The sequence below is a fragment of the Ambystoma mexicanum genome, chromosome 11, assembly GCF_040938575.1.
Source record: "Ambystoma mexicanum isolate Mex_15411 chromosome 11, UKY_AmexF1_1, whole genome shotgun sequence".
Taxonomy (NCBI): Eukaryota; Metazoa; Chordata; class Amphibia; order Caudata; family Ambystomatidae; genus Ambystoma; species Ambystoma mexicanum.
In genome coordinates, this window is record NC_090934.1 from 557763966 (window position 1) to 557790499 (window position 26534).

At 46.4% G+C, this 26534-nt stretch overlaps 1 protein-coding gene across 10 annotated transcripts in view; it reads right to left on the reverse strand.

Moving 5' to 3' along the window:
- Positions 1–26534, reverse strand: part of CAPRIN1 (cell cycle associated protein 1) — a 1156748-nt gene that overhangs the window by 343488 nt on the left and 786726 nt on the right. The window lies entirely within an intron of this gene.

Below are 26534 nucleotides of genomic sequence, written 5' to 3' on the forward strand. Positions count from 1 at the left end.
CATTTCAGCCAGGTTCTTACGCCGACTCTTTCCTGTTCTGCACCTCCTCCTCGTCTCAGTACCGGTGAAGTAGATTTTCCTTTGATAGTCTTAGGTTAGATTTTCATTTCTACGTTAAATCCATCTCCACTGTGAGAACCGCGGTGCTTTTTACTGGACTTGTGGATTCTTTCATAAATTCTAGGTCACCCGTAATTTATCACCACCAAGCGGGCTCTGGGACAGTCTGTAGGCCATCTAGCACTAGCCCCCACTGGACATAGCTATAGCTAGCCGGGAGTGTGGTGTTATTCGCTATGTGAGTACTGAAGGCAGCCGAGGAAGTAATATGCTTCCCAAGTGTATAGAGCTTCTTGCAGTCCTTGCCTGGAGGTGCTTCAGATGAAGAGAGCTCTAACCATGAACGTTTCCTGGTGGTAGTTACAACCGGGGAGCCAGGAACAGCATGACCTTGCATATATAAGTGATCCGAGGGCACTGGACGAAACATCTTTTCAACTCTGGAGTTGACAGTTCGAGTGTGAGAAGAGGGCGCCAGGCGCTTAATCGAATTCAGGAGAGGAATGGCCTGACTGACAGGGATTTTCTCGTTCAGAATGTCTTCAAAGAAATCTGAGTCAGGTGCCACCTCCTGCGTCACGATCTTGAAGTGGCCAGCAGCGTTCCTGATGAGAGTATCGAATATTATCTGATCGATGGGCAAAGTCTCCAAGGGCTGCAACACGGGTGGAGCATCCAGAAAGCGGTTGTCTGGGTCAGGCTTGTGAGCCAGGGTATGAGGCCAAGTACCTTGGTCATTAGCAGGGGTCCAGGTATCTGGATCCTAAGAAATGGGGGCCAGAAAGATTTGTTCCTGATCCGTGACAGAATATATATGTCATCATCCTGATTATCCTGGAAGAGGTCAACAGGAGTCTCAGGTAGACATTGTCACTCAGGTAGCCAAATAGCATCTAGCCTACCGTGCCTCACACACAGAAAACTGCCTTTGCGCTGGTTATGACAGTTATTCAAGAACTCTTTACCTACTGTGCCCCTCGCATTGCTAATTGTATTCACCAAGTATGCCACATGTTAGCAAATAGCTTTTAGTCCACTGTCCCTTACAAACAGCAAACTTTCTACGCTTGATAGGACAGCTGCACAGCAAAGCGCATCTAGCCCAATGTACCTCTCGCACTGCCAACTGAACTTCCGCCTATTGTGCCACAGACTGCACCCACTCCAGGAAAAAACTGTCCGTAGCCCATAGAGCACCTCACTACGCTCCAACCCTACATAGCCTAATGCATCCTACCACATATCCAGACCACCCTCCATGTCTTCACATCAAAACATCCTTTTACTTAGATCCAACACCACTCAGACTTATTGCACTAACACTCACAATAATCATACTCCTACACACATGAACACCCCAACCACACTTTCCACACAACTCCAGCCTCTCCAGCCACATAAGCACACTAGGCCCACCCATCACACCGCCATGTGCACCCCGCCTTGATCTCACTATGCCGATCAAAACCAGAAACTCCAGATTCAGATCCTGCACCGAGCCCCTGCCTCGCCCCATAAGTCCCAATTCTACAGTTACAAGAAATCTAGGACTCAGCTTCCACACCAAAACCCACCACTCTCGGCACATTCGCCCACCTCTCAAAACAGCTCCTACTCACCTGACCACTCCCAAGCTCCCTCAACCCCTTCACACAACAGGACTCTCCATTAACCTTACCCACCACGCCCCGCCCCTACTCACTCCCCCAGACGCCACTAACTCGCCCCCCCACACACCTCAAACCCCACCAAATATTCCCACGCACACACAAATGAGCCCTCATCAATGCTCGGTCCCACCCTGCACACACCCTAGGAATCACCCTCAACCTAGACCTACTGGCCAATACAGAGAAATGGCTTAATGATGCCTCAGGCCCAGCAATCTCGCTCGCACTCACACAAGGCCACTCCATCCTTCGCAAGGCCAGTCCACTTTCAAAGGGCAGAGGGGTTTCTCTCATAAGCAAGAACAAATTCCATGTTAGACTATGTGATCACACCTGGGAACGCAACACCAACCTCCTCTCAGCTAAACTCACCCGATCAGCGAACTGCTCCACAAATATATAAATCATATACAGGCCGCCGGCACACCCACTGACTTCCATGGACAGCTTTTCCACACCCTCAGCAACAACCTAGGAAATTCGACCAAATCTATCCTACTGGGTGACCTTAATCTCGGCTATGCTGACACCAAGGGCTCAGCAAGGCACGTCTCCCGCGCTGCAGCACTAAACACAAGATAGGCACCGATGAAGGACTGTTGAGTCCGAAATGCATTGGCCATTTTTTGGGTAATGTTGCCCATCACAAAAATGATTGCTTACTGGCACTTTAAATAAACCACCAAACTCAAGAATCAACGACTCATTAATGTTGATTAACAGAGCACTGAACTCTTTTTGAAACCCAATTGGGATTTAAGGGTGTGCGGCCCACACCGCAGGCAAGTTTGCCTAGGTCTTTTCTCACACAGTTCACCCTTATCGTGCTGACGCATGCTAGCATGATTTAGTGGGCTGCACCCCAAAATATAGCAGTATCTGGAAACGATTTTTGAAGAAACAAGAAGTAATAGCGGTGCCCGCTCCAGTTCATTGTGTCTCTCACCAAGGACAAAACCGCCTCATCCCTTAACAAAGACCTCAAAGACTTCGGCTTTACCCAAAAAAAGTCACTCCCCACCCATTCCAAAGGCTGCACCCCTGACTGGGTTGCAGACCACAATTGTTCTGCCAACATAATCTCCAAAGTGGCATATCCATGGACTGATCGCAATTGCATCCAATTCTCCATCCCCACGAAACCCACTACCAAACCTCTCCGCTTTGCCTCCCCAGCTATGGCAAGGAGCTCCAACAACCTCACAGCCAATAACCTCTACCCACTCCTAGACATCAAGGAATTGAAACCCCCTTTTGTCAACGACCCTAACACCCTCGCTGACATCTACACCCACCAAAGCCATCAACACCATACCCCCACTTCAAGCTAAAAAAGAAAAGAAATCCAACACCAACTCATGGTTTACAGATGACCTGTGGATACTCCTCTCCAACAAATGCACAGCACTAACCAATTGGCAAACTAGCCCCTGTGATTCCAACAATGAAGGATTAAATCTCTAAACAATACAAAAAAGCCATCTTCGTCGCCAAATCCAATGCCATCAACACACAAATCTCTAAAGCTAATTCAAAGTCCAGGGAACTCTTCGCCATCTTCAAAGACCTCACCACACACTAGCCCGGACAAAATCATTTAAGACGAAGCCTGGTGTACCAGTATACAGGCAGCACTCCTAAATAAAATCATCCTACTCCAGAACAATACAAACACAGCGCAAGGCTCTACCCAAATCCAACACCAACCACCTCATCTCTCCCATCACCTCCCTGCCCAAAGATTCTCCCCATCCTCACTTCACATTTAGAGAAGTCTCAGTCCCCGAAGTCACAACTCTTATACAATCCCTCAAACCATCCACATGCAAAGGGGACATCTGTCCACCTAGCATCATCAAAGAAAGCACAGACTCCTTGGCCACAATCATCACAGCATTCATTAACGCCTCATTCACATCAGGGACTGTCCCATCCAGTGTAAAAGCAGCTTGGGTCTGCCCCCTCGCAAAACCTACCCTCGATCCCTCCTCCCCAACAACTACCAACCCATCACCACCGTCCCCTTCCTGCAAAAAATCCTTGATAAAGCCGCCCACTATCAGATCCAGCACTTCCTTGAGACCAACTCCATCCTTGGCAAGACAATCCCGATTCCGCAAAGGCCACGGCACTGAAACTGCCCTCCTAGAACTGAAAAATCAAATCACTAAAATAATGGATAAAGGGAAACCATCCCTCCTACTACTACTACCAGACCTCTCAGCAGCATTCGACGTCTATCACAAAATTCTCACCACTAACCTCACAAACGCAGCCCACTTCTCTAAAGTAGCCACCTCATGGATAACCTAATTTCTTCTCAAGACTCTGCCAAAGCCACCCCCACAACCATCCACTGTGGCGTCCCCCAGGGATCCTGCACTGCCCCCACCCTCTATAGCCTGTTGACCAAGCCCCTCTTCGACAGACTTGACTCCCTCAGCATAGCTTACACGAACTATGCAGACGACAAGTCCTCCTCCCCCTCTCTGGTGCACACGACCAAGACTCAGCAGCACTCACAAACATACGCCACCATCCAAGCTTGGATGGCAGCCAATAGAGACTGCCTCAATGGATAATAAACTGAAATCATTATCCTTGGCCCAAAAGAAACTAAACGAGACCAAAAAGACATCAACTTCCTCATTAACAACCCCATTATCACAGCATCCTCATCAGTCAAAACCCTCAGAGTCTACCTTAATACCACTATCCATGAATAGACATGTTAGTTCCATCGCCTCTGCTTCCACCCACACCACTAAACTTATAACCACCATTCGACCATTCCTCTCTAGCCAAAACGGCCTCTGTTGCCCGAGCCACCATTGGTGCTAAACTAGACTATTATAACGCCCGCCTTGCAGGCACCTCAGCAAAAAATATAAACCGGCTACAAACTATCCAGAACGCTGCGTTCGGACAGCACTCAACATTCCCAAAAAAGACCATATCACACAAGCAAGAAGAGACCCACTGGCTCCCGGTTAAGGAGACAATAACCTTAAAGACCCTCACCTTAGCACATCAATGTCTCAACCTTAATGCTCCCCCTTATCTGAAATCATCAACAGGGATACCTCTACACAACCCAAAAGAACACCACACAAAAACTGGTCGTTCCACCCATCAAGAGAACTAAAGCAGGTGGCCTGGGCTTCCCCCACATAGCTCCCAAATTGTGGAACGTTCTGCCCAACACTCTTCGAGCGGAAACCTCTGTCACCACCTTACGGAAAAAAAACCAAACCACTCAACTGACACTCCATCGCACTCCCTGCTGCCACCATGCTCACCCTGGACCACATTATAACTATGTATAACAAGCCAGACTGTATTTACCCATGTATGCATCTGTTCATCTCTAACGGTTATACCCATTGTAACCAGTCATGCTTACTCTAACAGCGCCACGATGCCCAAGGGCTGATGAGCGCTATACAAATGTTAATACATTGTTTTGGTTGAGAGGAAGATTGAGGCCAAGGAGAATGGTGCAGAAGTGACTTGGAAGAACTAGTTTAATCATCCATAGGCTGATGCTTTTTCCTACCCAGATCCTCCTCCCGCTATCAGGAGACTACGCCAAGGACCTGGCCCTAGTGAACAGAATTTATAGCATCGTTCAGGCATGGATGGCCACACACGGCCTATGCCTGAACGATGATAAAACTGAGCTTATCATCCTGGGCACCACTACCTATATATCCAAACTCAGCCATGATTATGACAACTTCATTATCGATGGGAACAACATAAAAGTAGCCCATGAAGTAAAAACCTTAGGATTTTACCTAGACGCCACCATGAACTTTACCAAACAAGTTAACTCTCTAGCTTCTGCCACAGCATATACATGCAAACTTATCAGAGCGAGCAAACAATTCCTCTCCACAGACAGTTGCATTACACTTGCCAGAGCCTTGATACTATCCAAATTAGACTATTGTAATGGACTTTACATTGGAGCTAATAAACAGACCATCCACAAAATTCAAGTGCTCCAGAACAATGCTTTGAGAGCAGCACTCAAGATAAACAGAAACGAACATATATCCTCCACAAGAAGAGAACACAAATGGCTCACCACCATAGACAAAATTCATCTCAAAATCGCTTCCCTCACCCACAAATGTATCAACAACAAAGCTCCACCTTACCTCATGGATAGATTACGTAAAAGAACCTCCTCCAGACCTACCAGAATAGCCAACGCAAACTGCCTTCAAGTCCCGCGTTTCAAACTTGCCACTATAGGAGGTAACAGCTTTCCGGTTAAGGCGGCGCAGCTATGGAACTCCCTCCCCCATGACGTCAGAGAACCTCAGCCTTTTGCTAAATTCAGACAAAACCTCACCAGGTGGCTGAGAGCCAATGACAACTAACTAGTCCACTTGTCACATTGTACAATACTGTATATAACTATATATTACGTGAACAGGAGCATGCTCCTCGCACCCCTGTCCTGGATCTCTCCCTGTTCATATTTGCTTGCTATAATTCTGCTTATGTCTCCCTGTTCACATTCGATTGCTGTAATATTGCCTATGTCTACACTTCCTGCCTTTTTTTCTGTACTTGCAATGGCTGAGCATATCTGTAACCAAGCTCAGCGCATCTTTGTACCCCCATTTCTATGTACCTGTAACTAAGTTGAGCATATCCTTGTCCGCTTGCGCCCTGATACTCCAGGGTATGGCGCGCTATACAAATTAATAAACTAAACTAAACTAATATCGTCAAATTTGTCAGAAAAATGTATAAACTAAAATGTTTGACATGCTCTTTCACATTTCTCCCTGGTACATACTGAGGAAGAGGATTCATCAATGGTAAAGAAAGATTGAGCAGCAGGTGCAGGGTCCTGCTGTAGGGCCTGACACAAGAAGGAAGAGGCCCGAGAATACCCCCGAGATAAAGGTGACGCCTTACAGCTAGAGTCATGAGAATGGACCTTGGCAAGCGTCTTCCAAAGCTTTGGAAGTGTTTTGGAAAGAGAAAGCTGTTTCGGCGTGCCTTTTGATGCTACCAAAACGTGCAACTATTATTTGTGTGAGGTGCCCGGTAAGGCTGGAGCCTTTGAGCCTTGCCAGCCATGACGACCTGGGCCCTGAACTGTGAGGTTCAGTAGGCCCTGTTTAACTCTTCGACTGGCCTACTGGCGTCCATAGCTTCTTCGACAAATCCGTTGAGGAAGACCGACGGGTTGTGCGTTTGGGTTTATGGGAATGTTGCCTTTGTTGCCGGGCAGTATACTCCCCATCACACTGCCGGCGGCATTGTTAGGATAGTTTCTCTGAAGTCCAACTAAGGGCTTAGTAAAGCCATTCAACTGAGGAAGTACAAGACTCCATTCTTAGTATAAGGCTGTACCACCCGAGTTCTTGGTAGCGTAGACTGAGCCGCCAGGCTTCTCTTAGGAGGGAGAGAGGGCTGTAGAATCAGTACAAATTAAATTGTAATTCAAACGGTCCAAAGAAACACTGAAACACTATGTATTGTAAAAATAAAGGATTTATATAAATACAAGTAGGCCCAGATAAATCTAGGGGTACCAACACATTATATGAAATCACAATGATAAAAACACAAAGGTATACTTTAAGGTACACCGATAAGTATAAACCTTATTTGGAACACCTAACAATAGTTCCAGGGAAGTCAAAACCTTTTCATACACATTCAGTATAGGTCACACCTATTCTTGGGGAGTAAAAACCAATGGATACTTTCACAATTACATTCAGCAAAGCAAGGGCAGTAGACCCTTCCTGTTGTACAGTGACTCAGTGCAAATCACTCAGTCAACGGGACAATATACTTTGTGAATAGTGGAACACTTATTCCAGTGCCGTAAAAACCTTTAACTACTATTGTGATAAAACAGTTCTACTAGGTGAGTAAAACCTAAGGATGTAATATTCAATTGCAGGTTCTTTTGAGATCAGTGAACCACAGATGGAGATAAGCAGTAACTCTTGCAACTTACTTTTTGGATGGCACATAGCTAACACAAGGTAAGTAAAACCCACATACTTTAACCTCACAATGAAGGGGAAAGTAAAAGCCAATGTTACACTTTACTGTATGACTCTGTTATTCTAGGTAGGCAACAACCTAATGCAGACTCATTCTGGACAAGATAAGAGCAAGTCGGGGGAAGCAAGATCCCATTGAGGGGCACTCATACAATTAACCTCACAGGACTAATCTGGTGATACCAACAGTTGGAGGACACTCATGCAATTATCCTGCAGGAATAATCTGAAACCAACAATTTACTTTTGGGAAGAGGCACAACCCAATCGCAGGAGAGTAACATACCTTCACATCTACTTTCTATTAGACTGGCAGAACAGTTTTTGAGGAGGAAAAGAGGTTAACCTTACTTTTAAGAATAGTGCATCACACATCCAAGGTAAGTAAGAAGGTTGAGCCCGCGCCAGTGAAGGGCGCATCCTGCATTTACTTTTTGGATGTTTACTTTGCTGGACCATTCGCTGTGAGAAGCCCCTGCCTGCTCCTATAGCCTTAAGAGCCTTAGCTCCGCCCCTCCAGGAAGAGGAAGCATAAGAGGCAGGAGCAGAGACCCTTGCAGCGTTAAGCCTGTGCCAGTGAAGGGCACATCCTGCATTTACGGTTTAGCTTTTTGCTACTTTGCTCCGCTCTGCCTCGTCTGTAAGGACAATGTCAATTATTGGCTGGGCAAGGTAAGGTGCCGCCGTCTTGGTGGCGGGTACACATACTTGTATCGCAACACAAATGAAAAGCAACCTGCCAAAACAGCCCTTTGCAGCTGACTTCACATCTCCCTCTTTAATCAACCCCGTTTGGGCCATAGCCCTTAGACGTAGCACACCCTTCCTTTTTTCGACCACGCTAGGCGGAAACGGCAACTTTAAAGCCTTAAATACTCTCAATCCAGGCTAATTCAATACCGAGGGACTACCGGGTGAGAGCGCTGATCGCACCCTTTGACCCGTGGCATTACACAGCAAATCACAGACTGTAGACAACCATTTGACTAAGACAGTCGATTACTTGCCAGCCCCAGCTGCCAATATGCTGTGCATCCATCCAGTGAGGCATGCATCCGCCGCAAACTCTTCGATTCTTCCAGGCGGCATATGGAGTCCGACACAGGAGAGGCTCCCCTTTTACACAAGCACTGCGTAATAATACCGGTTGTGAGGACTGCGGGCCTCAGCTTTTGACTCAGTGGCACGGCATCCTTGGCGGTCCAAATCTCGTCACACACGGACCTTGCTGAAACCATTCTACCTGATAGGCAGGACAACGGAAATTTTGAAGTATATCATAAATCTTCACTGTACAAAGAACCCTTGATTCTGTGGCTATAGTGCTCAATTCTGAGAGCTTTGACTTTCTGCATCAGCTACGATGGAAGACACTGCGCAAACCGCACTAAACGATTCTAAAAGTGGTCCACATACAAGACAACGATTCAAAGCATTGCCTACCACTATCGCACATACAAAATTATGTGTAAAAACAGAGTACTACCAAACAAGATGATAAAGATACTAATGACGTAGAGAAAGAGGCTCACAAATAAGTCCTTCTCCTACCGTATCCCAGCCACAGTGTCCTGCCTCCCATGGATGAGACAATGCCCAAGGTGATCTGGATGCAGCACTAGAGAAGTAAATCCAACCGATAGAAAATGTCTGCAATAGTGACAAACGCAAAGTTGACAAATCAACCCCCCCCACCCCCCAGAACTTCAAGAAAGAGAATGCATACTGCCCAAGGTTGTCATTGATGATTTAAAACAGTCAGACAATAAACCACTTACTGAGGCGAATATGTCGCTACCACTAGATAGCGTTCACATGTCAGCCATATCCCCTCAACACGACAGTTTAAGTCAGAATCTGAAGTCTATTTCTCCACACAAAAATGAATGTCCAGAAAAAAAGAAAAAGAAAAGGACGTCAAATACCAACATGACAAAGTCTTCGCAGCTCGAGAAACATTCACAACTCCACCCTCTGAACCATGGTGTATTAAACCCTGCTGACTCTTCGACAGCAGTAGCCAGCAACTCACCTTTAGCTTCCTAGAATACAGTAACAATCGCAATTTCGATTTCGCAGAGGGTCAAGCCGGCCTTGGCTAAGAGACTATGGCAATCTCTGTATGAAAGCAAGCATCTTTCACAGGATACAGCAAATTCAGCTTCCGCTCAACGAAATCCAAAGATTGCCCGACTATCCTTGGATATGATTAAGATTGAAGCACTCCTCGCGAATCAGGAAAAATGAAAAGCAGTGTTCGGCCACTCCTACCATGATAACTGCTTCCATGCCTCAATCATGTCCTCTCCAGACATCACATATCAAATGTAGACGTGCCAAGATCGAAACTCCCAAGGCATATGCTGCTGTATACACAAATGAATTTTCCACATGACGTGAAGCCACATACATCCATGAGTGCCAGCATTTCACCTCCACTGGACACATGCCATCCATCCAGACCACCATGCAAGATCTCCAGAACATGCTTATTGCAGTAACATCCCAAACAATGATCCCCTTTCTAAAAATGCAAGCGGCATGTTTGGAGGAGAGTAAAGATCAAGCGACACTTCTTGCCCTCACCCATGCAAAACAGATCATCTAATCTTTCATCCTCAAAATTCAGGACCGTTTGGACTATGAGGCTGAAACAAGCCAAAATGTGGAAATCACGTCTTTCAGATATCGCCAGAAATGACCGAGCTGATAATACACAGCTTACTTCAGCCTTAATAACTATGATGACCTCTATTAATCGAACAAACGCCCAACCACCAGCTGAGGCACAGCATGGACATACCCAAAACAATGAAGGCTCAGCAAATAAAAGTATGACAGACATGGCACCAGTGTCATGCACAACAAGGTCTGAAGACCGCACCAATAATCTTCAGTCGACCATGGGCTCAAATCCCAAAGGATTCAAATCCTCTAACCAAAAATACTGAAAACAAACTTAATCCTTTAGCAAGTAATTACGCCATCTTCACCCCCACGGCGCAAAATGCAAAAGGTCAAAGAAAAACAAGAAAAAAAAAAAAAAAGACAGGTCGGTTCAAGGGCTTTTCTTAGAAATCTGACTAAGTCTAAATCAATAGCAGAAAAGGCACACATGAAACTCACTTGGAACAAGTATTCCATCTTCCCAACCGTCAAATTTGTCAGAAAATAGGTCATCGACACCTAATGGAAACGTGCAGACTGAAGAAATAACTGAGGATGTGCAGCGAGATATGCTACTAAACCTAACGCAGCATTTCGACGAGGAATTTGACATCTCAGAAGAAGCACAGATACAGCCAAGTGACACCTCATACTTGATCATGGATGAACATGAGCAATCTGACTCACGACAGGAATCACATTTGTCTGTCATATGAAGACCTATCTAATACCACTCTAGACCTAGACAGAGCACATCCAATTCATATTGGAACCGATGCTCCTCAAACCCATCCATCACCCCTGCCAAACCAAATACCAACTGCTGCAATAACAGAACCAATATTCGTTAACCCGCGGAAAATCACAACTTCTCGCGCTGTATTTCCGAAAAGAACACAAACAAATGCAGACAAACTGATGCTTAACCCAACAAATGTTCTGTCTCTTCAAAGCAATCCCCAACTTAAAAAATATCATCACACAAGATATCCTGACAGTACACTTTACGAATGAGACATTTGGATCGAATCCAGTTACTCCTTACATCCACTAATATAGAACAGGTCATTAATAAGCAAAAGAGTAACTTAAATTTGCTTGAATTTGAAGTACAAAATGTTGAACCACAAAAGTGCAAATGGAAAAAATTCTAGGAAAAAAAAAAAAAGGATCTCTGTTAAAACAAGATAGTCATCCAGATAATCAACAAAGAACAAGAGATTAAATTACCCACAGAAACAGTTGGACTAGAGAAAACTGTCACCAAGAGCTCTATAAGTCTCATCAAAAACAATCTGACTACAATGACCACCATATACGGAGGATAAAGGATTGGTTACAAACAGTATATTCGGAGAGTACAGATGTTACCCAATAACCATTATTGCAATCATTTAACTCCAAAATGTCACTATGTTCCTGGAATACACGAGGAAAGCCATCTCTTCAGAGAACAGACTCATGATCTGACCCATTATGACATAATTTGTATTCAAGAATCGTGGATCTTTAACTCAACCTGCGATGGCTACACGGCCTTGATGACACCAGCGATAAAGTGCAAAAAGGGATGACTGTCTGCAGGTCTGCTGACCCTAATCAAAGTGGACAGCAACCTCACAATTGTGGAATCAAATAATATAATTGAATGGATCCAAATCACTGTACTTCGTCTAACCAAGGGAGATTTGGACAGCAAACTGGAACTACTCGGCATAGTGAACTACTGGAGCTCGATAGCCATTGCCGACGAAACATACAAAGCTTGCACCAGTATTGATGAAATCGTCTTAAGATATCCAAAGATCCGCTTAATACTATGTGGGGATCTGAACCTGCACATGTATGATTGTGCAGGAATGCCATTAGAAACAAAAAATGTATCTACACGCGCACACAGATGGCTCAAAGAAATGTCAAACAGATCTTTCTAGAGTGCATTTCTTGGATAAAGTCATAAATAAACCATCGTGCACGTGGACTCGAGGCTCCTCCGGTGCCATCATGGAATACATTTTTCTATCCTGACAGATCCACTCAAAACTTCTCCAAGTCAAAAATGTGAAAGCTGATCATAGCGATCACGCCATTCTGACAATTTTGTGGCAAATGCATAATCCGCTGAAGGAAAAACTTAAGCTTCCTGATCTGACACTAAACTCTGGTTTGAATAGATTTAAAATCTCATGATGATCTGAGAAAACTGTCCGACCTACTGTCCTCAGAACATCTGCAAACCAAAAGAATCTCTCATACACATGCCTACTCAAGCATAATTGCAAATAAGAAAGGATTTGAGACCTGATGTAAAAAAGATGCAGCGACTACCGCAAATAAACTATGAAAAAATAAGATCACTCAGCAGTATAAAAATTGGAAGAGTAGTAAGAGCTTTGCAAAGTCAAAATTATGCCGAAAAAATGCTGCATGCTCTAAACAAGCATAATACAAGAGACCTGTGGAAATTACTTAACCCCCAACCGACATCCACAGACAAAATATAAACAGATGTAGACGAACAGGGGTGGAAAACATTTCTTGAGCCTCTACAAGAGCACCAACAATGCAGGCAATCAAGCCAGACATCGACAAGGAAACCCCTGGTCCTTCAATTGGCAGATGGAAGACATCGAGAGAGCGATCGCAAAATTGAACCCCTCGCGGGCGCCCGGTCCTGATGGTCTTTCAAACGAAGTCATCAAAGCGAATAAAATCATTTGGATAGACATCTGCTCTCAAATCTTTAATACAATTGCCAAAACCAATACCATTCCACCATCATGGCAAAAAGCGGTATTGCTGCCACTTTACAAAAAGGGTGATACAAAAGATCCATGTAACTATAGACACATCGCCCTTCATACCTTTTGGGAAAAATGTTTGCCAACATCCTTCTGGAGAAATTAAACACCTGGGAACAAAGCGAACCAGATATTCGCAACAAGACAAATAGGTTTTGTGAAGCATGTCGGCACAAACATCAATTTCTATTAAATCTGCTAAAACAGGAGGCAATCTACAACAAAAGACAAATATACGCAGCATTTATTGACCTCAAACTGGCGTTAGACTTTGTCAACAGAAAACCGCTCTGGACCAAACTACATCCATGGGGATGCCCGGATGGCCTACTGGAGCCAATAAAGCTACTCTATGATAAAACATCTATTCGAGTTAGACTATCAAAAGATGGAACAGTCACAGATGCCATCCCAACATCCAATGGACTCAAGCAAGGCTGACCATTAGCAGCGACGTTATTCAATCTATTCACTGCTGATTATGAAACTGATACCAACTCCCCGCTGGCAAATCCGCCAAAGCTAAATGCAACAACTATCCCATGCATTATGTATGCAGATGACATTGTTTTGTGCTCACAAACGCCAAGAGGCCTTTAAACAGCGCTGTTAAAACTAAGTCTATATGAAGCTAAATCATCTCAAAATAAGCACTCAAAAATCGAAAGTGATGTTGCTAGCTCCGACCCACAAGACAAATCGGAAAACTAAAACAATTATCCTGAACGACCAACCCCTAGCACAAGTAACAACTGTCAATATCTAGGGATCTGGGTGAACCAATCGCCCACAGAAACCAACTGAAGCAACCATCTGCAAACGAAAACTATAATTAGCCCGCCAAGCCGTTTTACATCAAAAACATGAAAATCTTCAATGCAGCCTATTATAACATTTTACAGGCAAAAAGTTGCGGCAATCTTTCTCTACGGTAGTGAATCCATGATCAACATAGGATTTTTTTGGAGGAAAGTCCTGTCGTTACCACAGTCATTCCTAATGGTCCGCCTTAGTTATGAACTGGCACTCCAATCACTGCTGAAATCACTCTGCATCTGGCGAAAGCTAGATTTATACAGGAAAATTACTACTGATCTCTATACCCCGGCGCTACACATTGCAAGAAAAAGAAATTAGAACACAAGCAACAACCCTAAAGACATGGAAAAAAATACATGGAAGCCATCGGAATGTCGGCAAATATTTCAACAGAATTGATAACACTACGCCCGACAAAAAATAAAAAGAAAATCACCCAAAGCGACTGGATGACGACTATAGATGACAAAGCGAAATTCAAACTCAAACAAGAACGCAAATTTGATACTCATCCACTAAACTGCCTCCCATCTTATCTTCAACATTTTTCATCTGCCCAAGTCAGACACTAACGTTTCCGGCTAAATTTGATACCAACTCGAGAACTATTGTCAACTAGGAAACTCTTATCAAAGGATACAGCCTTCTGCAGATTCTGCAAACAAGAAAACAAGCTCGAAACTCTGCAGCATATTATCTCCTGCCCAGCTGTGACACAAAGCTGTGTGTCAGAGACATGCATCTATCCCCGCAACCCAATTTTCAACTGAAGACCGATGGGCCAAATTTCTCCAGGGTGGAACAAAAAAGGAGATTTTCTTTATTGTTCACTTTGTAAGCACGATTTTAGAAGAAAAAAGAAAGATTAACTACTATTTTTACTAATTTGAATACTGCATGTACTAAAGATGAAAGGTTTCAAATTTAAACCACACCATTTTAATAAAAAAAAAATGTAAGACCTTTTGTAACTTCACTCTTGGAGTTCCAGATACCAACCAAGTAACTTTTTTAAACACTTATTTTCTTTGAGGCAAAAGTTCCAATCCCTTAAAAGTCTTTCCCTTATTCTTGGAGCATGAGTGTTCTCAGTGCAGAAGGAGGGTCACTAGGACTAGTGACCAACAGGCAGTGTCAGAATAGGTTTGTTAGCAGCAAAAGTTAGAGTTCCTTACGAAAACTGGGCAAACAGGTGAGTACTTTACTTATTAGAAGAGGGTCCAGGGGCTTCGCAGAAGACACCCTAGCAGGATTCTAGCTGTGGGACTGGGTGAGAGGACTCCCCATCACAGAAAACTACTAACGGCTACACAGAAATCCTAAGAGGCTTACTAAGTACATACCAAAGCCAACACAGTACCTCAGCATTGAAGATATTGCACCAGGAGAACTTCAGGATCTGCAGCCAAATAACCAGTCAGTGGATTCCTTGTCGTGGTGACTGAAAACAAGACCTCAGAAGGAACTTTGCAGCAGGGATAGATGAAGAAGGCTCTAGGCAAGGTTTCCCTCACGGATGAATGCGGTCCTGTGGATTTGACGCCTTTTCAAGGAGCACAGACAGAAAATTGCAGTTCAATTCTCATTCTTTCAAAGGTCAGGCACTCTGGTGAGGACTTTTCAGACTCGATTTGTGTCTCTCGAGAACCACCAGGAAGCCCACGAAGTTTCAGCGAGATCCGGAAGACTGTGCACCACACAGTGGCTTGAGGTCCCAGTGTATTGCTGTATTGCAGCAATGCAAGGTCGCAGCAATGCATGGGATGGCTCAAAATGCAGGTCCTCTCGAGTCTAGTGGTTTGCACCAGGCTCAGGTTCGTCATTTTCAGAGTCCCCAGGTCGATTGGAAGGAAGGACAGAAGAAGGCTTGGGTTACACATCAGGCTCTCCGATCGCTGGAAATATTTTCCGCTGTTTTTCCTTAGTCATCCTCTTTGGCTTAAGTTCCAGTGGTCAAATTTTCTTCAGGTTCTCAATATTTATCAGAAATTACAACACAACCTCTGCATTCTCTCCCTGCATTTTACAAGAAGGGGCGGTCTGGTTGTCCAATCAGGAAGGCCAGCCCCCTCCCCCCTCCTGGGATTTTCCCCCATTCAAGCAAGGCGCAAACCAAAGGGCTGAGGGGTACCTCCCTCGCTTCCTGCCCTCACAGACTGGAGCCTGGGCAGTGAGTCCAGGGGACTCCCGGCGAAGATAAAAATCACACAAAGGAATTTCCCATCCTGGATGTCAGGGGAAGGACAAAACTGACAAGAAACACTAAAATGACAAAAAAAGAAGACGGGGCCATTTTGGTAATATGAGCACACTTAGGTGCCTTTACTGCAGCTGTGAACACAGCCCGCGATAAAGGTCCACCAAATTAATACCATCACTGCCAATAGCCATTGATGGTAAGCTTGTCCCTGTAACAGAAGAGTTACAGTTTTAATGTGAAAGGGGATACATTGCATCTCCCCAGCACTCCACATAAGCTGGTGTGCTGGCTTCACAGAATAAAATGTAAAAGGGATCCAGAGATCCTTTCTACCCTTGGGAACTGTAGTTCACCCAAGGTTAGCAAAAAAGGTTAAAATGGGAGCCCCAAGGGCAACCCAGCAACAGGCACTTATTGCCAATAAGTTGTTAAAGAGGATAACTTTAAAAAGACACTATTGGGAGGCAAAAAAGGACACCTAAAAAAAAAATAGTTAATGATTCTTTGAGTGTGGAAAAAGGTTCCCACTCACAGAGGTATTAAGGAAAAATATCCCACCAGTAAAGCAAAAAGTTCTGGGGTTGACCCAGCTCTGGAAGATTCACCAGTTCTGTGAAAATCATACCCAACAGGCATGATTATCGGGGCTGGGGGCAGACACGTGGGAATCGATGGATTCCACAATTACGTCTATGGACTCTAATCCAGAGTCGTGCCTACTTACAGATGCCTCATTCAAGGCGACGGCGTAAGAGTGACTCTCTGCTTGCATGGCATAGGCCTCCTACCACTTGGTGCGCCTGTCCGTAAGGGTCTTAGGTTGAAAGAGCTTACAGGCCTTGCAACGCCGCTCATAGTCACGAGGGAGCAGGGGCGTTGCTAGGGGGGAGGGGCTAAGGGGGCTATAGCCCCTGGTTTTTTGTCTGTAGCCCCAGATAGAATCTCAGGAGCTACAACCAAAAGGCTAGCTAGCCCCCAGTCCCAACCGTTCTGGCATTAGTGTAACCCCCGGTCTTTTCCAGACCTAGCAACACCCCTGCGAGGGAGGCACCGATTGCACTCTACGAGGTTCCTTCCAGGGAAAATGCCATTATACAACGAGCAAAGCTTTAAAGAGTTCACTCAATAAGGGAGGGAAAAAACAGCCAGATGAGGACGAGGATGGGCAAGGAACAGGCATTCAAGAGAATCGTCAGAAGAAATGAGTCCCCCCCTCTCCCTACTGCAAGGCCGGGCCTGAGAGCCAAGGCAGAGAAGAAACAGCCAAGGGGCAAAGCACTGACGAGGGCCTTCTGATGTCAGGTAGTCCAGCAGGGCTTCACAACGACAGTTACAGGGAAGGTGGCCAGACCTCTTCAGAAGTCGTCATCAGGAGTTCAGTCAGCTGCAGAGCATGACTGTGCATAATAAAAATATAGCAAAAATTGTAAATGTATCTGCTGCCACCAGCTTGTCTTTAGGCACATTAAAAAGTAACCAAAATCAATTTGTTAAAAGTGTAGGGGTGATACAAATGTATCCCAATTCCACTGCATTGAAAGATGCTGTGTGCAATGTTAAAAAGTTACCAAAGGTACAAAGTAGAAAGACAAAATGGAAACAGTTCCCCAGTACAACAGTCTGAAGGACTTGTCAGTTAACCCATAACAAATGGCAAAAGGGAAACAAAGCTGAATGCTTCACTTCTCTGCTGATGTTTTTGAGCCTGTCATGATCTTTTAAAAATGGTTTGGGGTCAATAGAATATGGAAAGTTGCCTTAAAAAAAGAAAAAAAAAACACATCTTTCCCAATAGGGGTGACCCAAAACCATTTAACTTAAGGTATAAAGGGACTGAATGGCAGAGGGACTTCCTGGCCACCAAAAAGTAAATCAGATACTAAAAGCACAAGAGGAAGAAGAGCAAAAGGTTGAGGACCAAAAAATGATCTTAGAATCCACAAAAATATGAATTCTGACTTTAATAGGCATTTTTAGAACACAGTGAATCCATAGTGTATGGATCAGGAGGTGGAGTCACCCTTGATTCCTCAGCAAGGATCTTTCATGTGGCCACAGGATGGCAGCCGCTACCTGACCCTGGGGTTGGTACTATGAGTTAGGATCACATAGGAGGAGATGGCTGTCAGGGAAAGGTGATCCCATCAGGATGTGGTACTCTTCCCCTCTAGAAAAGACAACCTCATAATTCCAATGTTCTTGATGGCTTGTTGTAACCATAGAAATCCCTCTGATCAAACCCAGTAACAACTTCCTGCAAATCCCTCTAGACAAAATACCATTCATACCTCACACACACCACATCTCCTGTTTCTAATGATCACTTTAGCCTCAAGTACTGAAACCAGTAAGGAATTGATGCAGATTGAAAAACAAAAAAGTTGAATATGTGGACTTGTTTTGGTGAACCACGAGTGTGTGGGACTTTTAAAAATGGTAACTGCACTCTAGCAGATCGAGAGAGCAGGCATTTCAAGACGGGCAGGCACTTCGACAGCAACTTGCAAATGGGAGAGTGACAAGCCAGCGTGGCACAATGCCAGCAGACACGCAGCGGGCACGGTTGGAGGACCGACGGAGCACGGGGAGCAGCAGAGCAACCAGAGGTACAGTTGTGCCAAGAAGCAGCAGTCTTCAGTCCCGGACACCAAGAGAAGGCGATGGGTGAGTGTGGAGCTGTACGGAGCGGTGGAGGCGGTTCTGCCGAGCAAAGGAGGCCGTCCCAGATAGAAAGCTTCATCACAGCGACATGTCTCGGGTCAGGAACAGTGCAAAATACCAGTGAGTTTGCCCAGAGCCAATGGAGACCAGGGGGCATACGGACAGGCATGTTAGCAAATATATCAAATAAGAATATTCAAATAGAGACCAAATAAAGCACAAAGACAGAACTTTAACAAATCCCCATGTATGAGATTTCAATGTGATGAAAGTTGGAACAAGTAGTACCCCAAAAGAGAAACTGTTAAGTAATACAACTGTGCTAGAGGACAGTGAAAAAGAAGAAGTCCTGGTGAAAGGAGCACATCAGGCAGTGGACATATGGGGGAAAGACTCCTAGCAGAGAAGTAGACTAGTGGATCTGCAAGACCCAGAAAGGGATTTCTGGCAGGGGAGTATTGCAGGCAATCCACTCAAAGTATTTGGAAGTATAAGACATTGTGGCAAGATACCCGACAGGGGTGTTTACGAGGGGATCTGAGATGTTCATGAAAAGAGGCCCTGGCAATCAAAAACACCAGGAATTTTGAGAAACCTAGGAAGAGCTAAATGTTAAAGGACATTGTTTACGCAGGACCTTTCTGAACCTGGTATGGAAAAAAAAAAAAAAAAAAAAAAATCAAAGGAACTGTTTGAACGAGATACTTGCAATCCTCAAGAAACCTATTTGATAAGACACTTGCCATCCTACCTAGGTATCCAGGGAAAGGGAACCACCCTCTCCAACCAAGGATTTCTCCTGGGAAAAGACTATTTGTTGGATTTAACTATTTGCTTTAATTATGAACGCTTCTTGCCAAACATAGGTCAGAGACAATTCCTTGCACCCTTTGATGACTTGACAGACTGATCTTTAGTTTTAGTTTCCTAGGTAGTGAAACTGTTTAGGATAAGGACAGAAGCCTTCATCCAACCCTTTTTATTTTAATAAATGTTAGGCAGAGTTTGTATGCAGTACCATTTAGGACCACTACACACATCCAAGACTACAGGTGTAAGCAAATCAACCTTTGGCATAAGTCTGTACTACACAGTTTTGGTAGCGGAGCTGAGCAGCCAGGCTTATCTCAAGAGGGGAATGTGAGCAGTAATGAGGTTACACAGACATCTACAATCACAAGTATTCAAGTAAACTCTTACATTCAAGGTTTCTTTGATTATTTCTGTCAGATATAAAACATTCATTAGAAGAAGGCAATATAATCACACAAAAATACTGCAATACCATTTCAGAATACTTTTCAAGATGAGCAAAAGGCAAAGATTATTAGAACATGAAAGGTTACAATTATTCTTAGACAGTGCGTATACTTTGAGTTCACCAGAAGAGTCAATTCAATAGGCTAGGCAAAAGTCAATGGACTAAAGTCTTGGATAGGATAAAGTGGTTCTGGTAAGTAAACTGTAAAGTCTCTGCACAAGTTCTTGGAAGTAGTTTGTAAAAAGAAGAATCATATGTTGGGTCACAAGCACTTTCACTGCGAGAGGTAAGTACTCTCAGTCTGATTTCACAGTACCTTACAATGAAGAAAAAGATGCAGCTGGTGACTTCTGTTCCTGGGCCTCAGTTGTGGGGACATCGGGGGACTCTTGCACTGGACTGGTCAAAAAGCTGGCACTTGGCAAACTTCAATTTCAGTGGATGTGAGTAAAGCACACAAACTGGTGTCCCACTCCCTGGTTATATGATTTCCTGCAGCACTCTGAGGAAAATGCAACCAGCTCCGAGATAGGAATCCAGGTAGCTTACTGTCGAGTTGATTGGTCCCACCAACTCAAAGGGAGAAGTAGTCCTTTGCAGGGCTTCTCTGTCGATGTGAACTTGGCGATTCGGACCTGTTGCAGGGCTTCACTGGGCAAACCAACGGTCCAGGAGCTGCTGCAGCTGGTCTTCCAAGCCAAGAGAATCGCCATTTATTTAGTTTTCTCCCATTCATTCCAGCCTAGCTGTCACTCAGCCAGCAGGGTGGCTGTCCTTGCCGGACAGTCAGCCAGCCAATCACCACAGAGTGCATTTGGGAGTTCCGGGCCCCTCCCTCACTTCCTGCCCACCCCAGACACTCGGGCGCCAGAGGCGGTCTTCAGTTCTGAAGCCCGCCAAAGGCGAATGAACAAATACCAGACATGGCTTGGTGTGCAGAGCAAAACGCTAGAACGACCTTTCCACAAAAATTGCGAAAAAAGAAGACCGGGACATGTTTTTACAGAGGGGGCTCAGATGCCATCTTGAAAAACATGGCTCCCGCGATTTAATGATATGGTGCTCGTGGTTGGGAAAAATCATGGTAGGTCGTTGTAAAACCACTGCCACCAGCCACTATGAGAGGAAAGGGTAGCATTGGACTGCTACATGAGTATCTAGACACAGGGGATACTAAGTAACCCCTCCAGAACTCTATTGTAAGATGGGCTGTGCTGGGTCTAGGAATTTAAAAAAGACTAGTAAAGTCAATTTCACTTTACTTACTCTGAGAAACAGTTTATCCCAGAGAAGGTATTTAAACCTTGGGAAAGCCTGAAAAGGTTTCCCTATGCCACTGCACTGAGGGTGCTGTGTGACAACTGAAAAGATGCCTATGGAGTTGGTATGGTAAGACTCCATAACCAAAAGAAACACGAGTGTAACACACACTTCAAAACACATGAGTGGGAAAAGGGGTCACACTCTCCAGGTTAAAAAAAAAAAGTCCTCAAAAACCAACAAAGTTGCTGGGGGTCTCCAAGGTGAAGGGAATTGGCACCTTTATGAGAATTGTCCCTAACAATAAAGATGTCCAATAAAATATTGTAACTTTGTGATCTACTCATTTCCGAACCCTCAGAGAGAGGACAAGGGCAGAATCAAGATAAGACAAGTTACTTACCTGTAATAATGTTCTCTAGCATGGATCTGGCATGGATTCACATGCTCATGAATATTCCCAGTCATCAGGCTGGGAATCATCGGTAAAGAAAAAATCAGTTTCACTTCTGAACTGTCTTTCTACTAACCACCAATCACTGGTCTCTGGGTCATACTGCCCCCAACCAATGACTGCCCTCTACCTAAGCCCCTCCTCTGGCAACCATCTTCAGATTTGGTAGCACGTAAAGTGGCAGTAGAACCAAGAGAAGGGCTGCAGAGGGTTAGGCGGGAGGGTTCACATGTGAATCCATGCCGGACCCATACTGGAGAACAGTTACAGGTAAGTAACTTCTTCCTTCTCCAGCATGGGGTCTGGCATGGATTCACATGCCCATGAATAAAGAATATATAGAGGTGCACACATGCACAACCACGGGAGGTGGCAAGGCTCAACATTGAGCATCTCTTACCTCCTCACCAGGCTCACATTCAAGCGAACAAGATGCGCAGCACTGCTTGGCCGACTCTGGACTCCTCCCTGGAATCCCTGTCGACGCAGTAGAACTTCGTGAAGGTGTGCGTCGACCTCCTTATAGCAGCCATGCAGATGTCAAGCAGGGGCACACCAGACAAGAATGCCGTAGTTGCAGCAATTGCACTGGTCAAGTGGGCTCTCGGACGTCCATGCAACAGTCAGTTTGCCAACCAGTGACAATGGGTGATGCAGCCGGAGCGCCACCTGGAAATGGAAGCCTTGGAGAGGGCCTTCCCATGGTTCACAGGGCCAAAGTTCACAAAAAGTTAAGACGTTGTCCAGAAACTCTTTGTGCGGTCCACATAGAACTTCAGCGCTCTAGCCACATCCAGCGAGTGAAAGTCCTCTCAGCCGACAAAGGCATGGGCAAGAATACAGGTAACACCAAGGGCTCGTTTAGATGAAAGTCCGACAGCACCTTGGGCATGAAGGAGGGGTGCGTCTGCAGGACCAACCGCGTCTCGTGGAATGTCAAATAAGGTGGTTTACAAGAGAGGGCCTAGATCTCTCCCACTCGTCATGCAGAGGTGATGGCCACAAGAAAAGCTGTTTTCCACGACAAAAAGTCAGTGGCGCCGAATGCATAGGCTCGAATGGGGAACCCATGAGCCTAGTAAGCACCACATTAAGCTCCCACGTCGGGGCCGGTGACTTCACCAGCAGGAACAAGCAAAATAGTACTTTGACAAACTTCTTGACCAAACGATGCAACCAGAAGGAGGATCGTCCAGGAGATCTGGTGTAGCGGGAAATAGCCGCCAGATGCACTTTGATGGAAGCATGGGCCAGTCCTGCCTTGGCCAACGACAAATACGGAAGCACCTGCGGAGCAGTGACTCAAAGGGTAGATCTTCTGGGTATGGCATCAAATAGCGACCCTTTCCACTTGTGCCCGTAGCATTTGAGAGTAGATGAAGCTCTGGCCTTGGCGAGCACCTCCTTGCAATCCGCTGTGAGATCGTAGTCCCCAATCTCCAATACTGCAGGAACCAGGCCTTCAGATTCAGCGATCCTGCGTCGTGGTGCAGAATCACGCCTCCTTCCCCTGTGAGAAGATCTGCGACTGCCGGAAGCTTGAATGGAGGCGACGCCGACATGTCCAGAAGATCCGGGTACCATTTCTGTCTCTGCCACGCTGGTGCGACTAGGATCATCCTGCACCGGGACCGTCTGAGTTGATTGACTAGTCAAAGAAACAACAGCAATGGAGGGAACACATACAGAAACAGGCCGTCCCAGGGGAAAGAATGCGTCCCCCATACTCCCCAGCTGGGGAAAACTGCTGCCGAATCTCGGGCACTTGGTGTTCGTCACAGGTGCAAACAGATCGAACTGGGGATTGCCCCATCTGCGGAACAGGTGATCCACTTGGTCCTGCTGAAGTTCCCACTCGTGGCAAGAGCGTAGCTCCCGGCTGATGGAGTCAGCGATGGTGTTCTTCATTCCTGCTGGATGAAACGGGACGAGTAACATCCCTTGGGCTACAGCCCAGTGCCAAAGGTCCTGCGCCTCTTTGGAGAGCGCCGGGGATCTGGTTCCCCCTGCTTCCGGATCTAGAACATCGTGGTGGTGTTGTCCATGAAGACCCGTACCACCTTGCCCTTGAGGGACGGAAGAAAGGCCCAAAACACTGCTCGCAGCTCCAACACGATGTGCAATGACTCCACCGGTAGCCACAGGACTTTTGCATGTAGACTGCCGGAGTGCATTCCCATCCTTCCAGGGAGGCGTCTGTCGTGACCGTCTCCTGATGAGGTGGGGTCTGGAAATCCGTGCCTGCGGACAGATGTGCGAGCACTACCCACCACCGTATCGCTTGAGGGAAACACTCGAGTGATCTTGCCCTCGAAGCTCCCCGCCACTTGTGTATCCAACGGGCGTCGAGGAACTCTTGCAGCGGACGCATCCGTAGCCTGCACAGCCGAATTAGGTATATGCATGATATGCCGAGTAGGCCTTGATGGACCTCACCCTTGCGTTCTTCAGGGCCAACAGCCGTTGTACCTTGCCCAGGATGGCTGCAATCCTCTCCTCAGATGGAGACACCTGGCACAACACTGTTGAGTCGGGCTTCCAGAAACTGTGTCCTGCAATGGAGTCAAGCAGCATTTTGCAAAATGTATTGAGAACCCCAGGTCCATCAGGAGTTGGACTGTCTTAGTCGTGTGGTCGACGGCGATGTCCTTTGAATTTGCCCAGATGAGCCAGTCGTCCAGGTACAGGTACACGTGGATCCCTCAGACGCAGCTGCGCCGCCACCGGGGCCAGGCACTTGGTGAACACTTGTGGCGCCGACTTCAAACCGAAGTGAAGGGCCTTGAACTGGTAATGTTATCCTTGAACCACAAAGCATAGTTACTTGCGGTGTCCCTTGTCTATGGGGATGTGAAATTAGGCATCTTCCAAGTCCAGCGACGATAGAAAATCCCCATCTTCCAGCTGTCCTAGCACGCGCTGAAGAGTCATCATCCAAAACTTTTGGGACTTTATTTGTTCAGACGGCAGAGGTCCAGAATGGGCCTCCAACCGCTGGTCTTCTTTCTGACGAGGAAAGAACGAGAGTACACTCCGGAGACCCGGAGCCTCTTTGGGACAAGCTTGATCGCCTCCTTTCTTAACATGGCCCATACTTTCAGCAGCAGCTGAGGAACGTGGTTTTCCTGACGGACCACTTGTGGTATTAGTGGACACTTCTGTTGGAACTCTAGAATGCGTCCGTGGGCGAGAGCGTCCAGCACCCCAACGGTCGGTGGAGATGGTCTTCCATACGCTGATGAAGTTCGCCAGCTGGCCTCCCACCAGGGTGCACGATGGGGGCCAGTCTCCACAGCCAGTTCTTGTTTTGACATCAAAGCGCCACCTTGGGGGCCTTGGCAACGACGTCCACATCCAGACTTGGTGCGGCCCCTGTAGGTCTCCTGAACAGATTAGCGGGAGGGCTGACAGTAGGACGAGGCACCTCCTCCGAATACTTTAAAGGAACTTTGGGATTTCCCTCCAGAAGTCCGTAAGGATGGCTGTCATTGAAGCGTGCCCAAGGCACGAGCCGTCTCAGTGTCCGCTTTGATGGCCTGGAGAGACTCGTCCACAGTTTTTCCAAACAAATTGTCCCCGAAGGGCACGTCCAAGACCTTTGACTAAACATCCTGGCAGAAATTAGTGGACCTCAGCCAGCCTCGCCGAAGGAAAATGCTGTTGCCCATTTGGCGGAATCCTCTTTCGGCAACGTGCATGGCCACTGTAATGGCATGGTCCGAAGCCACCTCACCTTCCTGTAGAATCTCCAACGCCACAGCCCTCTTGTCGGTAAGGATCTCCAGGAGGGGGCCATCTTGAAACAAAGTTCCCTGTCGTAACACGCCATGATGGAGAGGGCCGTTGGCGGCCTTGATGGTCGTTGCTGTCGACATGATCACTCTTCGCCCCATGGCATCCAACTTCTTCCCCTCTCAGTCTGGAGGGCAGGAGGCAGACGACGAGGATGAGCCCGAAGACTTCTGGACTGTCGCTGAAACCACAGTCTCAAGAGACGGCTGGGACCTTAAGCACTTGGGCGCAGAGTCTAGCACTTCTCGTAGCGATCCCTCTTCGCCGGAGACGATGAAGGGTTTTTTCATGAGGGACAACCCCTCATCCCAAATATCATTCAATATCAGGATCGAAAGAACAGTCTTCCTCTTCGCCTCCCGGCACTGGTAAGGGGAAACTCTTCTCCTCCGGGACAAGCTGGAAGAGCTCCGAGGCCCTGGAGATCATGGCCGATCTGGGTCTTCCAGAAAAGCTTGCCTGGATGGTCAGACTTCCTCTTCTTTGAAGAACCTGAGCGTTGCCTCATGGTCGAAGGTGTTGGAGATGCTGAACTCGCCCTTTGCCTGCCAAGGAGCCTGTCGCAACGGCACTCCCGAGGCAGTGGACTCTGTGCTTAGCCTTATGTTGGGCCCCTGCGGGAGGGGAGCCCTCAAAAGGTCTTAGAAGACCGCTCAGCTTTCTTCTGGGCAGGGGAGGCATGCTGCTGGGACTCACCCAGAGCAGGGGCCTTGGCCTGCAGCCACTCGTTAAGGTGCTTGCGTTGGTCGGTCCGCATGCGCAGCGCCATCTCCCGACAAGCCACGCAGTCGTCCACATGCGTCTGGTCTGAATGCAGGCAGTAGAGGCACAAGGAATGTCCATCGTCC